Source organism: Osmerus eperlanus, chromosome 9 (assembly GCF_963692335.1).
Source record: "Osmerus eperlanus chromosome 9, fOsmEpe2.1, whole genome shotgun sequence".
NCBI lineage: Eukaryota > Metazoa > Chordata > Actinopteri > Osmeriformes > Osmeridae > Osmerus > Osmerus eperlanus.
Genome location: NC_085026.1, coordinates 13,215,039 through 13,232,806, shown reverse-complemented (window position 1 = coordinate 13,232,806; position 17,768 = coordinate 13,215,039).

Genomic DNA, 17,768 nt, shown 5'->3' with positions numbered 1-17,768 from the left:
TTCTGCATTAATCCCAACTGCAGCTGTCCCAAATGCAGCGGTCGCACAGATGTTCATGTCAGCGTGAGGAGGTTACTACCCACTGCCTTCCGCTTGGCAACGTCCTCCCACCTACTGACCTCTGTATTTGACAAGAAGTCACTCAGCGACCCCACTCAAGAGCAACCCCACTCAGGCTGTATCGTGAGACCGGGAGTTTTGGTCCATTTCTATTTTAGAAACATATTTTGTAAACGCAACTGCTGTCCAAACAAGACTTTGGCCTCAAATATCTTTCTTAAATATGTCAAGGAGATGGGGGTGAACAAATATTGTCCTATAATCTCTGGTCTGGTGGGAAAAATCCTATTTCCATTTGCTGAGTGGACAAACTCATGGGCTGATAATTCATATGGACCTATTAGCTTGCACATAAATATGTCAGGTTATAGTCTATATATATATCGGTTATATACTTGCCCATGTAAGTAACAACAATATTCAACAGTATAATCGTCAGATTCATTACCATTTCTTATTACTATCATATTTTTCTATAGTCACTATTATTCTATAATGTCCCTATGTATAGTGGCCGGCAAGTACATTCTTTGGGCAACGCGGTTTTATTGGCGGATTCCAGAGCTCTGAATCTGCGTGACACGCTGGTACGTCTGGGCAGGGATCAGGTGCCCTCGCACCGCGCTGTCGGAAAGGCCCCGACACAATCGAGGCTCTCTTTCAATGGATGGGAGAATTTCGAGCCTGGCGTCAGTGAGTCTGCCTCGCTCCGCATCCCCGCCCTCTCCTCTCCCCCAGTTCCCCGTGCAGCTGGACGCAGACAATCAAACTATCAACAATCGCCATGCATAATTAGCAGCGCCGACCCTCCCCCCCTGCTTGCCTCCCCCTTAACCCTTGTCGCCTCCCACTCGTCTTTTACCCAAAGAGAACCTTTCAAGGCGCTGTCTCCTAATCCGCCGTCAACAAAGCGTCTCTATTTCTCCACTGCTGACAACAGAGAGGAGGGAGAGAAAAAGAGTCCAGGGTCAACTTAGAGAGAGAGAGAGGGGGGGGGGGGGAGGGAGAGAGGGCCACACCAACATATTGTTATTTGGAAAGGCATGCATTGTATACAGAAGGGTGTCTTTTTCTCACACAACTATCACAGGGTAATTAAGTGACAAGAAACAGAGTGAAACTCAATTCCTCTTATCCCTTGTGTCATCCGGACGCCCTGTCCTCCCTCTCTTACTCCCCTATTTCATTCTGTCCTTTCTCTCAGATCTCTCAGATGTGTTCAGCCTTGAAAGGTCCAGAGATTCCAATGCCCTGTTTTTGAAAGGTCTTAAATTGGAAAGAGATTCCTTTACAATGTCAAAAGAAAATTCATTTACAGCAATGTTTAGGCTATCATTTTATGATCTGTCACCTGTCATATTATGGAATATGATTATTGTTTGTAAAATTTCTCACTATCAGAATATTGTTTGGAAAGACATTACTGTTGGCTCTGTCATTGGTTCACCTTTAAACAGTACAGAAGACAATTCTTGGTCTGTTACCATACTAAATGCATCCTTATCATGCTAAAGGGCCGGATAATATGTTTTGCGTTCTCTGGACTTCTTTCTCCAAATGCCCGTACGGACATGGGAAAAGAGACATTTGTGCAAGCTGGACCTTTGGCATGAATACTTTGCAGAATGAGTTGAAACTCAAAGAATTAATCCTGTTAAATGCTTTAATATCAAAATCTTTAGAATTAAAGGCAGTTTTCTTTGAGATGCAAATGTTTTTAATTTACCTTGTTAGCTACAAATCTGACTCAAATACAATTCTATTTTGAAATATGAGTTCCCTATGCTGAGTTCTTCATGTTGTCTCCTTCTGTGTTTTCGGTCTATACCTATGTGTTTTTTTTATTATGCTGCTGCTTTGTCTTGGCCAGATCACTCTTAAAAAATACTAAAATATAACTTTGACCTTAATCCATATCACAAAATCCATTCTCCAACACTTAAATTGTATTTTTGGTTTGAAAAGAAGGCTTTTATACAATAACTATTCCTAAGTGCACTTCTTCAACTTCTTGTCCCTTTTCTTCAAAATCAAGACCTCCGTCAGGTTTTGAACAGTTAGCTTGTCTTCTTGATTCTAAGCGTGGGAATATTATCACCCTGATCCTGTTGTCAGATGGAGCTTTGTACCGGACCACTGACAACACTGACAACAGGGAGGCAAGGCGACAGAGGTCTGAAAAACCAGTAACAGAAGGCCAAAGCTACATGGCCCTGACCTAGGGGTTGATCTAAAAACAAGGGACTTGTTCCTTCTGGCAGCGGGACCAGTGTGACATGTCTCCAGTGCTTTATCTCCTGAGTCAGGTTAAGGACACACTGTTTGCACACATTCTTAGTAAGTAAGAGTGATTGTCTGTGCCTCAACAGAAACGTCCGGGCCTTAGCATGACACTTAGCTCCATGTCACATCCCAGGGCTGTAGCCCGAGCGTCTCAGACAGACACAACAACTCTCCAGGGTCAGACAAGACAAGGCAAGGTTAAAATAGGGGGAAACTCAGCCTGGAGAATACATCTGGAGTATTTGAATATCGGATTTACATGAATGGGATCACCAGAAGGCCTGCAACCCTCTCCTCCCTTGAAACTACAAATTGACCACAACGTCTTTAGACTAGACTGCAGAGAGATGTGTTGTGCGGAGACTACTCTGCTCCTGTTGGTTGACTGACAGACAGACTGATTGACTGACAGGGAGGCAGGCAGGCAGATACACAGGTAGACAAACACACAGAATGACTTTAAGACAGGCAGGTACACTGACAGACACAAACAGAGGGAACCCAAGGATCCTGTCCTACTAAGGTATTCAAATTGGAAGACAGAGAAGAGAGAAGAGTGATAAAAAAAAGAGTGGAAGAAAGGGAGGGAAAAGCCCCTGCTGTTGCCAGGGGTTCAGCTGGTCAGGCCTCTGAGAGATACAAAGAGGGAGGCCAGGAGGTCTCTGGTGGGTATCTCTGCACCTGTGTGGTGTGCGTGTTGTGTGTGTGTGTGTGTGTTGTGTTTCTGGGTCAAGAGGGTTCTTGAGAAATAAGAAGGGCCACAGCGGTTACTCCCACCCCCCCTCCTTTCCTACCCCCATCCAACTACGCTCTTTGCCCTCTTCAGCCCCACATGTTCACACACGCACGCACGCACACACACACACACACACGCCTCATCATTCCCATCTCATACTTGTTCCTGCTAATGAAGTGATCTGGGATTCTGAGGCGACGCACAGCTGATCTCTCCCATCCTCTCTCCACCTCCCTCACTCCCCACCCAAACCACAACTACTCACCCTTCACCAATCTGGGTCACTGATCCCCCCCCATCTCCCTGTCACCCGCCTCCGCCCCCCACCCAGACCCTTCCAGACGGTCACAGGCTGGGAGCATAAGGGTCTGGGATTGGAGTGACCTGATTAAGTGGTCTTGCACGAACTAGTGAGCCAGTGAGCTAATCAAACAGAAGCCACACCCAGTCTGCCTGTCTGCCTGCCTGCCTGCCTGCCTGGGTATATTAGATTACGGGCCTAGTGAATGGTATTCACGCCATTATGCATGTAACCCAGGATGGACAGAAGTCTACACGGTGGAGTTCTGTAAAGAGAAATCAGAGAACTATGACACTAGAAAATGTAAATTGTTTGTGGATGATAACGACGATGATTAAATCCCCAAATGGTGACAGTGAGGATGATATGAGATCACATTTAGACGTGGAACCAGAACAGTACATTGTTTTTGATTCTCCCCTGATACCAGTCATGACTCATTGTAACTAGTTAAACATTGCTTGGAAATGTGTGCGTGTGCGCACGTGTGTGCGGAGGAGTAAGTGTGTGTGTGTGAGTATGTGTGTGTATGTGTGTGAGTGGGCCTGGCCCTGCCTGATCTGTGTATTGTACTCAGTTCACTTCCTGCTAGGGCTAACATTCTCTGACCACTCTGTAATTTGCTCAAAATATCCCTTCACCACTAACTTAGAAGTCTCCATGTGTACGGGGGTCAACGGCACTCAAGATTCCTAAAAATGTTCCTTCCTTCTCTCCTTCTCAAGGCCAAAATAGGGATGAACCACAGAACGAGGTTCTCACAAGCTCAGGACTCACACACACAAGCTGCCACTAGAAATGGCAGGGGGAAATGTTCTGGTATGAACGGCCATGTAGTATCTTATAGCTCCTTCAGTTCAGAATGTCATTCAGAATATTATGTAGTCACGAAGACAAACAGTTTCGACCATTTATTAAATTTGATTTAACTAAGTATTGAACTGTGCAATTTATTCTCGTGGAATATGACTTAATAAAAGTAGTAAAAGTAGAGGCAAAATGTTGATCTTTTGGTGTCCTCCAGTTGAGAGAGCAGAGGAGATAACTGTCTGTCTCCTGCTGCTGACCTTTACATACAGAGCCCAGATAAAGACAAGCTTCAAACACACTGATAAGCTTCGACAAGAAGGACAAGATTCCAGCCTCCTTTGAAAGAAAGGACAACAGCGATAGGGCCTTAAGACTACAAACTGAGGGACAGATAGTGGTACATTATGACCCAAATGATCCCACTGTGTTGGATTCAAATAATGCTGTGTGTGTACGTTAGCAAATGTGTGTGGCGTGTCAGTGTTATTGGGTGTGTCGTCACAACATGGATCTAATCTAAGTTCATTTGGTTCAACGGTCTTCTCAACAGTCTTCGCTGATAGTAAAATATTGACACGAAACATGGTATATCAACCTGATATGACAATGCACATCATCTTGCTTTGTTTGTGTGTGTGCTTATCTGGAGGTCTGTATGGCTCTAAGTGTGTGTTTCTATATAGGTGTGTGTGTATTTAGGTGTGTGTATGTATGTATGTATGGATGTATGTATGTGCTTGTGTGTGTGCTTATCCCCCTCACAACAGCCGTCTAATGGTTGTTAAATAAACTCAGTGGTGGTCACCTGTGTCAACGAGGTGACTGAAGGAGTTAATCATTGTCTTCCAGACGTCTGCACGGCTTTAGACAGGGATAGTGATGGACAGAGAGAGAGAAAGAGAGAGACAAAGACAAAGAGACGAAGAGAGTTGGTGGATAGGTTTATAACTATGACTCAACCACACCCTGTCAATTAAGCCAAGTGGAATAGGAAGTCACATGGTTTTAAAACCTTAAAGCAATTGAATTTTTCTTGCTGTTATCTTTTCATATAAACTGACCTTGGTTGTTCCGAAAAGAAACGGAGACCCAATCAAATGGAAACCTTTATAAGAAATGTATCTCAGTACACAGGCTGTCATCCTAACATAGCTGGATGTAATCCCTGGTCAAAAAGCAGGATTATTCAGCCTCCTCAGAGAACAACAACACTCAGTGTTGCGCTAACCTCCTGGTGACATTACCACCACATCTGGAAAACGTTAGACATCACCTGGATCCACCGTTTACGCAGTAATCTGAGTAGAGGTCTTACAGATGCTCTACGGAAGGGGCTGGTGAATGCGCCCCGCTTCGCCTTGCAGGGGGGGGGGGGGTGGGTTAATACAATCGCACTGTTCAGGATGGAACCATGGAGCCCGGCGTGCGCTCAGCAGGGGACCCCTTTTCACGTTGCGCACAATGATAACCCAGCCTGGGAGAGAGATGCAAGCCAATAGAGAAAGAGAGACAGAAAGAGAGAATGTGTGCCTTGACGTTGCCTTCTCCACATACACACACTCACACACACAGCAGTTCTGTGCAGCATGGTGGAGATGGGTCTGTGTCTCCTTTTGTCATCAGCCACCAGGCGGAGAGGACAATAATACCACGCGGTATGCCTGCCTGCCTGCCTGCACAGCTGGCATATTTTTTTGCTGCTATTTCCCGTAAAAATTGTGACACAGGAATAATGATGTCTTTGATTGGCCCCCAGTAAACGGGAGGAACTTCCTGTTCTTTTGTATTGGTTCCATTGTGAGGCAAGAGGGCGGGGGGGAGGGGGGGGGTGGCAGGGGGGTCAGGGAGGGGGAGACGGGTTTGAGGGAAACAGCTGCTGGAGATGCCACAGTCAAGAACATCCCTGTTCCTCCCTCCCTCCCTCCCTACCTACCTACCTACCTACCTCCCTCCCTCCCTCCCTCCCTCCCTCCCTCCCTCCCTCCCTCCCTCCCTCCCTCCCCTGTTCTCCCTTCCCTGTGCGGCACAAGCTATATCCTGGACTGCAACTGAAAGGTGGGCTGGGCTACATTTATGCAGAACTTTCCTATGCAGTCTATTTCAGTACTTTTGGGGTTACTTATGACAATATAAGAGAGGCAAGCAAAGCTCCAGCCAACACATTTCACTGTTCAACAGACCGTATCTCTATTACCTTCCATATGTGTTTACACAGTGAAGAAACCTTCCACCATTCATTTCCCTCTAGTCATTTGACTTTGATTTGACTGAGCGTGGCCGATACGTGATCTAGGTGGATCCACTCCCGTTGTCAGAGATGATGATACTCTCTTCGATCAGATTACAGAGGTGACCTACCCATCGGAAGCCACAGATACGGAGGCTCCGACATGATCAATCAGGATCGCTGTGGTCAACTCGTGGTCAACTGGAGGTCAGGGTGTCCTGACTCGCTGAACACTCCGTCGGCAACCCGAGCAGAGACGTCACCACAGAGAGAGCGAAGGTAGGAGGCTTCTCACACTGCATACTTACTTGATGGTGAGTGTCCAAACCCAGGCTTCTGTTGTAGATCAGTAGTCAAGTCATTGGTGAGTGGGCCTGGTTTGGTAGAAAGACATACAATGACCATGAGGGAGAGTGGCAGAGTGACTTTAGTATAGCCTCTTCTTCTCTGTCAAAGTGTCTTCAAGCAGCTTGACTTGCCCATCATCACAGCACACACAGTTCTGTGACCAGGTGATCTGCAGTTGACCAATTGAAAAGCATGCATACCAACAAAGCAAAAGTGATGTTTCTGTTTCCATCTGATGTGGAGGATAGAGGAGCAACTGAAGAAGCAGTTTGACAATTTCCTTTTTTGTCTTTTGTGTCAAGCTGTTATGGACAAAGACTTCAGGAAGTTGAGGATACATAGAAGATATATTTCAAGAAATGTTGGAGAGTCTAAAGGTTTGTCTGAAGATTAGCAATCTGCTATTAGCTTGTTTGCAAAGCCCAGTTTCTTATCTCTGAGAGAGAACGCATCTGTCAGAGAGAGAAGGTCTTTGTGACAGTCTAAACCCTGGCAGATGTATTTAATGTCTATGTATAGCCTTTAGAAACACTGTTATTTTAAGAGGACACCTCTATCTCTCTTTCTCATGAGGCAAACACACACCTGCATGCACGCATGCAAACACACATGCATCCACGCAAATAAGTATGCACACATGCACATGCACCACACACACACACGCACGCACACACACACACACACACACACACACACACACACACACCACGCACACACACACAAAGTTGTTGTATCTGAGTACATTTTCCATTAGCGTTTGCAAAGATCACAGGTTGTGCAGCTTCCTGCCACAGCCAGTTTTCTACCACAGCAGCAAACCAGTAGACCTGTGTGCATCTGCACACACACCTACACATTCATGGGCCTTTTTCTTTTCATATCAACCCTTGAATTTTATTAGAAAAGGATGTGGAAATTCAAACCCCCCCTAAGCAGAATGATCCACAGTGTGTGTGTGTGTTTGTGTGTTTGTGTGTGTGTGTGCGAGTATGTGTTTAATGAGGATGAGAAATGAAAGCCTGAGTGTTTTCTTGTCTCGGTCTGTCTGGTAGTGGTGGGTCCAGCTTTCTTCTCCCAGACTTTCCCCCTTCTTTCCTCCCCCTTCCCTTTGCGTGGGGCTTCTTTCTCTGGACCTCCACCACCTTGTCCGTCTGGCCTGTCCGCCCCCTCTCACCTCCACCGCTCTGCTGTTTCACCTCCCATTCTCCTCTTCCTCCGCCTTTTCATGGTTGTCCCCCACCTCCCCCCACCTCCCCCCACCCCCCCACCCCCCCGCCTCCACCTTCCTCCCCCTCTCTTCAGTGCCAGTCTCAGAGGAGAGCTGATGTGAGCTCCAGATGTTGATGCAGACAGACTGGAGACACAGAGGGCAGAGGGCTCCCTCTCCTCTCCCTCTCCCTCCCCCTCTTCTCTCCTCCTACTCTCTCCTGCCGCCACCCACCCCTCCCCCCACACACACAATCCCTCCCCCTCCTCTCTCCCTTTAGCCCCCTTGTCCCCCTCAGCCTCACCCCAAGTGACAACAAAAACAACAGAGAATGAGGGAGAGTGAGAGAGAGAAAGAGAGAGAGAGAGAGAGAGAGAGAGAGAGAGTGATGGCGACAGAGTGGAAGAGAAAGATAGAAAGATAGAATGATACTGAAACATGGGAGGGTGGCCGTGAGTTATGCTATGTTCTACTATTCCAAGGGGGTTCAGAATGTCGTAAAAACGTCCGGCATTTGCACTTGCAGAGATCGATATCAGTCAAGGTCTCTTTTGTCATGTCAGAGCCAATACTAAGCCAACAATGCAGAAGGTTGCATGCCAACAGTAACATGCTGTAATGAGTTTATCTGGATTGTGTGTTCAACGCTAATGTTAATTGAAGAGAGAATTGGGACAGAAGGAGAGAAAGAAACAGAGAGAGACTTGATTGAGGCACAGACAGACTGGCGACTGCAGACGACCTCACAGCAGGTCAAAATGTGTTGTTGTTGTGACTAGTCTCTTTCACAAACACAAACCTGTCTTAACCACATGACCCCTGTCCACAAACACCGAAGCACACTCATACACACACAAAGGAGAATTTTCACACACATTGACACACACTCACTCACACAGACACACACATTGAGCAACACATTAACCCTCTAACATGGAAACCAGCAGTGCTGACACTGTTACACCATGGCCTGACGGGCATGGTCAAAGGTCATTCAGTCTTATTGATACAATCTCTCTATCTGAGCACCCATCTATCACTGTGTATACTGTGGAGAACACTCACCTCACCCCCCCTTTCTCACCACCCTCCCCACTCTTCTGTTTTTTTCAACCTTGCACACACAGCAACCCCCCCCCCCCTTCTGCCTTTTCATACCTTCACCCTAATCTTACCTCATCTGCATCCTCCCTCAACAAAAGTTAGATGCCCCCCCCATCCTCCCCCTTCCCTCTCGGCCCTTGTTTCCTTCAAAGGGAGCAACGATCGATGGAGTGAGACGGAATTGACAGGGATATAGTGAAACAGGGGCATAGCTGGAGTTTAGGGGGACTGTGAGTGTGTATGGTAGATGGGTTGTAGTAAAGGCTTCAGCGTAAAATTGGACCTCATGCTGAGCTAATTGAACTGAGAGTCGCTAACGCGTGTCTCTGACCAGTGAGCCGTCTGATTGGCTTAGACCTACAGTTGAACAGATAAGGAAGAGGGGACTGAACTCTGAAAGATTTATGTGTGTGCGTGTGTTTGTGTGTGTGAAGTGGTCACTCAAGCTAGGTAATCAGAACCCCACCCACAACAATCATCAACAACAACAGCGTAGCAGTTTGTGGACCTGATTGGTAAAAGCAATGAGGATGTAGATAAGAAAGGAATCAGTGAGAGTTCTCCTGAATCTTGACTGAGAAAACACCTCACAGCTGTAAAATGACCATGGTGTTGTGACCTCCTATCAACGGGAAAGATCAGTAGAAATACACACTTTTCATTGTGCAGATTCACATCCATAATGGAGGCAATTTGAAACAGTGGTCGAATTAAATGTTCAGAACTGTCTCTTTTTTTTTTACATTGAAAGTTCCAATTGTCCAATTGTTCCAAATTGTCATAGTTAAGGATCTCACGTTCTCCAACAATACAGACTTTGTGCTTTAAGTTGTCCTTGTGAAGAACTATCAGATAAAAACCCTTCAATTGAGCCAGCTAGGAGCTATGTCTGTGCCTAAAAGATTCCATGACGGTTCTTCCAAGGGCTTCTAACTCTGGGAAGCACTCTTGTTTGTCATCTTTGTTCTGAGGCCTTCCCCTGTTGTCTCCAGTATATTTAGTGCCACAACCACAACTGCCCATGATGTGATTAGCTTATAGCAATTGTACACAGTGGCATTATGGGTCTGGTGAAAGGGACAGTGCTCTGTTTGTTAGGTTAGCAGCCGCAACCATAATAATTGTAATGACTATAGCCAACAGCATAGAGCAGACTGGTCAGATGACATTTAAAAAACATTAAAGGTTAACGTGTGTTCTAAATAGCAGGTGAAAATTATTATTTGGGAGTGTGTGTGTATGCATGTGGATGCTTAATGTAATAGTCAAGTCACCTCTTAGTCATAAAGTATCCCCCTGTAATAAACCAACCCAGACACAGAGAGGAGTGGAGAAGAGAGGAAAGGAGAAGAGAGCAAAGGAGAGGATGGGAGAGAAGAAAAGGCCAAATATCCCAGTGATAAACTAATGCATGGCAACGCATGTGATTTTGATTCTTGTTTCCTGGTTTAGAAGTTCTTCCCAGTAAGTATGTTCTCAGGAGGAGTGGGGTCATAGCTTATCCTGGGGGAAGGTTACACCAGTTGTGTCCAAGTGTAATCAGTATGAATGGGATCTGAACCAATGAACTCTCGACTGGCTGGCTGCTTTGATGTTGACCCCACGCAGCCGACCATCATCAAATGTCCTGCACACGGACACACCTATCCTATCCAGGTGTGGTGTGGTGTTGTGTGAACCGGTGTGTGTGTGTGTGTCTTTAAAAACATCCAAACCTTGTTTTGTCCCGTTCTACTCCTCTGCTTCTTGTTCTTTGTTTACATCCTCCATCTCCTCTTCTTCCTCTCCTCATCCTACCCTTCTTCCTTCCACCTCTTCCTCTCTGTTCTGTCATCCATCTCTTTGACCTAACCTCTGACCTAGTCATGTGACCTCTTCCCTGTTGATCGCTCTCCGCTCGCCCAGCTGTGAAACAAGCCTCTAGTCTACTAGACACACACACTCACACACACACACACTCACCCACCCACCCACCCACCCACCCCCACACACACACACACAGACACACACACACATACACACACAGCTGCCAATGTAAGTGCAGTGGTTGTGGGCCTTACCCTCAGCTCTCCCTGTTTTACCAGAATCCTTGCTCCCTCTGCAGAGAACGTTCTGGAACTGCATCCCAAAAAACCTTTGGTAATCTTTAAATACACTTCTATAACTCAGTGTACGTCTGTCCTAGATTAACCTTGAGAGGACCTTTCACATCAACCTGCAGTGTCACAAGAGGCTAAACAAACTTCCTTGCTGCTCCCAAAGTTTCTTCAATCTTTTCTCTCTGCTTTTTCCTGGGAGTTTTCCCTTGTCTTCCTTGAGGGCTTAAGTTGGCTATAGGTGCCGATCTATGGGCATTGGTGAAGCTCTCTGTAACATTGAGTTATCCAAATAAAATTGTATTCACGGTTATACCTTCAGACCCGATCTAGGCTTTCAGAGACAAGGACATGACTGGGTGAGAAGCTGGAGAGGAAACAACCTCTGCAGAAGCATCTCAGTCCAAGATGTTTTATTGACATGACTCAATGGCATATTAATGATGGAAAAAAGCACAAATAAAAAGTAAATAAAAATGTATACCCAGGTTCACCAGACCTCGACAGATCACACAATGTATACGGACTCATGTATTTTACTCTGAAGAAATGTACCTTAAATTGATATCCCTGATAATGATTCGTCTCATCTGAGTGATTTCATTAGACTCAGGGAAACATTGTAAATATGTGTTCTTAACTGTTGGTCATATCAGTCATGTTTCAACACAGGAAAAGTGATGAGGGTCTCTAGAATAGGGAACCTGGGTGTTACGACACACTGCTCCTAGAACGGTCAGCGGGCTAAGGTTCTCAACGGTTCTTCACTTGTGTTCAAGGAAAGCGACCATGTTTTCAGATGTTCCTCTTATTGCACATCTTACTAAAGTTTGGTTTGAGTTATAAAGTTAGTTTTTCCTTCAAATAAAACCATTCCTACATGAGACTAACTTGAAATCATATAATCTAACACTTTGTCTGTGCTTTAAAAATGGCGTTGTCATGATATTCTGATATTCTGAACATAAAACCCTAACCTTTGTCTATTTGTATTGTTTTTGATGACATTTGAATGGAAAAAAAAACGGTGATGTAGTTTTTTGGTTTGCCGTGTTAATTTCATCAAACATGAACACATGTAAAGACACAAAGATAAACATACCAACATAACAGAACCATTTTTTCAGTACATGTTTGAAGCACACACATGTTACAGTGATTACTGTGTGATCTCTGTCTTTCCCTGTGTCTGAGCTCACAGGGCCCCCGAGCAGAACACAGGGCCTCATTCGTCCCCTCCCGTCCCTCTCTCTTTCTCTTTTTCTCTCCCTCTATCTCTCGCTTGCTCCCCCCTGCTAGGATCCCCACAGCTGCGCGGACCAGGTGCGTTCCGCCCCGACACACACACACGCGCTCGCACACACACACACGTACACACACAGTCACTCACACACACACACCCACACACACACACTTCCACCCGCCAACGGACACAGCAGGAAATGCCTAATACCAGTTTTAGAATGATGCCACTGTGCCAGCATGACAGGGAGGATGCAGGGGCCGCCACTCTCCTGAGAGAGAGAGGGAGGGAGAGAGGGAGAGACAGAGAGAGGGGAGGGTTGAGGGAGAGAGAGAAGGAGACAGGCTGAGAACGTCTGTGAGTGACAGGGACACGGACAGGGACAGAGACACAGACAGAGAAAGACACAGGGACAGAGAGGAAGACAGACAGAGACACAGTCACAAAGAGAGAGAGAGAGATGGACGATAACCACAGAGAAACAAGCAGTGACCATGACCTGGCCTGAATCCCAGGTGGCCTTAGATAGCACCAAGTCAGCCATCCATCCCTCTGCCTCTCTCTCATCCTCTCTCCCTCCAACCTTCCAGCCCTCCCACCTCTATCCCTTCATCCCTACCCACTTTCACCTGTCTGTCAACGCCTAACATTGCCCGTCTGTTACCACTCTCTAAGTGTGTGTCTGTGTGCTTGCCTCTGTGTGTGGGTGGGAGCACATGTGTTTAAAAAAAAAATAAGTACCATAGTTATTTTGGTCTGCGGCTCACCACAACTCACACTCTCCCTCTGTTCTCTCACGGCCCCTGGAGAGACGCAGAGACACAGTTAGAAACACACGTGTTTTATTAGGCTCAATACAACTTACATCTTTAGTATATCAACCATCTCATGAGTGCAGACGGAGGACTGAGACCACATACTGGCAGACAGCGCGAGACTGTTTTCTGGATGGTCAGGCTGGACCTTTGAGGCCTGCATGTGCACGTGTGTGTGTCTGTGTGCACGTGAGAAACAGTCGCGCCACCTGAATGGAAAGCGAGATGGGCCACAGTTAGACAAGAGAGCGAACGGGATGTGACACGTCATTAGCAGACTAGTCGTTGATGGCGTACGCATGCATGCGTGTGTATGTGTGTGCTTTACGTGTGTGTAGTTTCATTGTAATGGAAACTCGTTGCATGTGACCACAACAAACACATCAGGGTGCCCTGAGCGTTATCAAGCCACAGCTTCCAGCTCTCACTGCACAACACCACAGAGCAGCAGCAAGAATAGAGGTGTTGATGGTACTACTTCTGTTGAGTGTGTGTGTGTGTGTCTTGTGTGCGTAAACACTTGTATATATATGTATGTGTGTGTCCTGTGTGTCCTGTGTGCAGTCACACATTCACCTCAACTTTTTCCAGCTCGCTAGACCAGTTTCCAGTAGCGGATGAGTTTTGAGGCCACTTCTGTGAAAAGACACAAAGGGCCTCCACCGGTCCTGGCTGACTACAGGTTACTGCGTCAGCTGCTCTGTCACTATCAAATAAATAAGGGATGAGAGTACAAAGGAAATACAGACACGTGGGCATGCAGGCACACACACACACACACACGCACGCACACACACACACGCACACACACTCACACACACACACGCACACACACACACACTCACACACACACTCACACACACACACACGCACTCACACACACTCACACACACACTCACACACACACACACGCACTCACACACACTCACACACACACACACACTCACACACACACACTCACACTCACACTCACACACACACACACACACTCACACACACACACACACTCACACACACTCACACACACACACGCACTCACACACACTCACACACACACACACACACTCACACACACACACACACTCACACACACACACACGCACTCACACACTCCAACAGGAAGAGAGTGGGTGTTAGGGAGCAGCTGCATGGAGAAGCGTCAAACATGGTTTCCTCTTGATGCAGCCGGCTCTATCTCTCCTCTTCTATCTCTTTCTCTCCTTTCTACGTCTGTCTCCCTCTTTTCCTGCCCTCTCTCTCTTTCTGTCGGCTGCTCTCAAGCTTTTTCTCTGACAGGGACAAACACACACACCGGCGTGACATCCTCTCTATCTTCAGCTCTATCAGTCAGCTAAACCCGACCCTGCGATTCCAACTGAACCATCAGATTTAAATCTGCAGACTTAGCAGACCTGTGTGTCACAGACATACAGAAAAACTAGGCTGACGAACACACACACACACACAGAAGTGCAGAGACAGCGTGTGAACTCTCTGTCTTCTGAAGGGTGACATGTACAGCAAAGTACTCTGGAAGACAAGGTGTTGAAATGTGTGTATTGTAATTCATTTAGCAATCAGAGAATATCTGTTAGGTTTGTTCACTGTTTGCACGTAGGTTTTGTCCTAATTAAATATTAGAATTACAAGAGAGAGACGGGACCACATGGACAGAAGTATCATTTGACATCAAAGATTTCTCATATTGTACTGATCAAAATGAAATCCTTGGCCTCAGAATCACTTCCTGTTAAAAAAGGACATACTGGTCAGCAGGAAAATGGGCTGTTGAATGTAGGAGGATATTGAGGCATACACATACAGCGTGTGCGCGTGCACACACACACACACACACACAGGGCAGGAACCAGGCTGTGGAGGATCTCAGACAGGGCCTATTGTCCACAGATGGCTCTTTAATGACTGCACAGCTGGGCACAAAGACCACACCGCCACTACGCCTCTGCACCGGACTGTTCACTCACTCACTCACACTCACACTCACTCACACACACACACACACACACACACACACACACACACACACACACACACACACACACACACACACACACACACACACTCACACTCACACACATGCACGCACACACTCCAAAAGGCTTTGACATACACTCACAAACACACAGCCTATATGTACTAAGAAGCACACATATACACACACATTCCATAGGCCTTGACAAAAAGTCACACACACACAGCCTACATTTCCTAAGAAAGACACACACATATGCACACAGTGACACTGATGCACGCTCACAAACACACACACACATGAGCATGGAGACAGACTTTAATGTACCTGGAAAGAGAAAGACAGATATACATCACCATTTGGAAATTCATACCTAACTTGTGATCTATTTCTTCGTCTTGAAAATGTTTCCAAACCATACTAGTCTAACCCACATCAAATCTTAACCAGGGATGCCAGATATAAACCCCCTTAGAAAAGCTTTGTTTAGGATTCCCCCATGGTAACGTTGGGGTGAATCTGGCAACCCAGGAGCCTGGAGGTGTATTAGTCATCGTAGGAAAGAGCTGAAACACAAGCAGAGAGGTACATGTTGTTTACCAGAGGTGAACACACACACACACTTCCCGCCCAACCGCTACCGCCGTCCTGCACAGCAGCCTAATGCAGAGAAGAGCACCCACGCAACTGTTAAAACACACACACACAGACAAACCCTGTGCACCCTAATACGGAGGAGAGCGCCCACGCATCCTGCTGTGTCGCACAGCCTGTGATGTACAGAACACCTCTGAACACCACGCTCCCCAGCCCAGCTCTCATCCTCACCACACACGAACCCTCACCTCAGCTGTTCTAGAACGTTCTATTGTTTTCATAAACAACTGACTCTCACACCTGCAGCTTTGGTTACATCATCAACACTTGTCTGGAGTTCTGGAATTCAAAAAAGAAAGTGACCGATGTTCAAAAATATGTCAACAACTTTTTCTTGGCTCTTAAAAAAATGAATATATGCCCATTTCAGCAAGCAGTAATGTGGGTCAGAGTGCCACGTGTAGATGTGAAAATGTGTGTGTAAATTAATGTGTGCCTGCCTGTTTTTATTTGCATGTGTATGCCTGGATCTATACGTGTGTGTGTGTGTGAGAATGTGTGGGTGTGAGTGTGCGTACGCAATCTAGATGCCAGATGTGTTTGCATCCCTCCCATCCCCAGGCACTGGGTCCTAATCGGGGCATCAGACCACAGCTCTAGGCCAGAGCACAGCGGGCCCTCTGTCCTGCCCAGAGAAGCGCAGCCTTGTCTGGGGAAGAGCATCTGCAGCCCGGGGCCAGGAGCACCGGCAGCCTGGGTCCCCCTCTCTGGACCAGCTGACCTCTGCACCCTGGGACGTACTTCAGAGAAAGACGACAGAAAAAGAGAGAAGATCATCCAGCTCCGATCCCTCGTCATCCCTCTTTTCGCCTCATCCGTTCTACGCCATCATCCACCCTTCATCCTCTCATCCTTCTCCTCCCTCTGACCACGGTCACGCCATACTTACACCTCTCCCCCTAATTCCCCGTCCACTTTCAACACGCATAGCACAGCCTCTACACCCTCCCTCTCCTCCTCCTCTTCCTCCCTCCCTCACCACCCACTCCTTCCCTCGATGCCACCCCCACCACAGTCCTCGGGGTGCAGTGTGACCCTGCACGTGTTGTGGCCCTGACAGTCTGGCTCGAGGCCCACTCCTCCCTGCCTCTCTGCCTCTGACAGCAGCCTGCACCTGGGAGCCTGTCACCCCGCACACCGCCCAGCCCAGACACCCCCCACACAGGAAACCCAGAAATAACTGCTGAGTGTCTTCATCAGAGAGAGAGAGAGAGAGAGAGAGAGAGAGAGAGAGAGAGAGAGAGAGAGAGAGAGAGATAGGGGATGGGAGAGAAAGAGATAGACAGAATGACACTTGCACCTGGACAGTTTCACACTGTCCAGTCTGGCCCTGCGACACTAGCATACTGAAACACATTACAGACTATCAGTAGATTTCTATTTATTTCAATTTCAGTTCCTGTTGTTTTCACATATCCAAAAGTCATCAAAAATCCAAAATGGCTGTTCACATTTGTACATTTGTCTGGTAATGTTTGTGAGTGCATCTGTTTGTGCATCTGTTGATTGTCTGACTGTAACTCCATTTTCAACTGGGAACGGTCTGGTTTCAGAAGGCTAGGCAGCCTATCACGGAAACTCTGTTTACAATGAGGCAGAAAATCACAGGATCTTCTGTAACATTAAACTCCCACATCAACACCAAGATAAGACTATTAAGGTATATCAAATGTTATCTCTCTCTCTGTTGTTTCAACTCTACTGCTACAGCACACAGTGAACCAAAACAGCTTGCTATCCCGACCAGGTCTCACAGCATGATACAATCAGGTGTTACACACACACACACACACACACGCACGCACACACACATACACACAGGGCTGCATGCAGACACATGCAAAAATATCTGCCCCAATACTAAAATAGGCCCTGAGAGCATGCACCT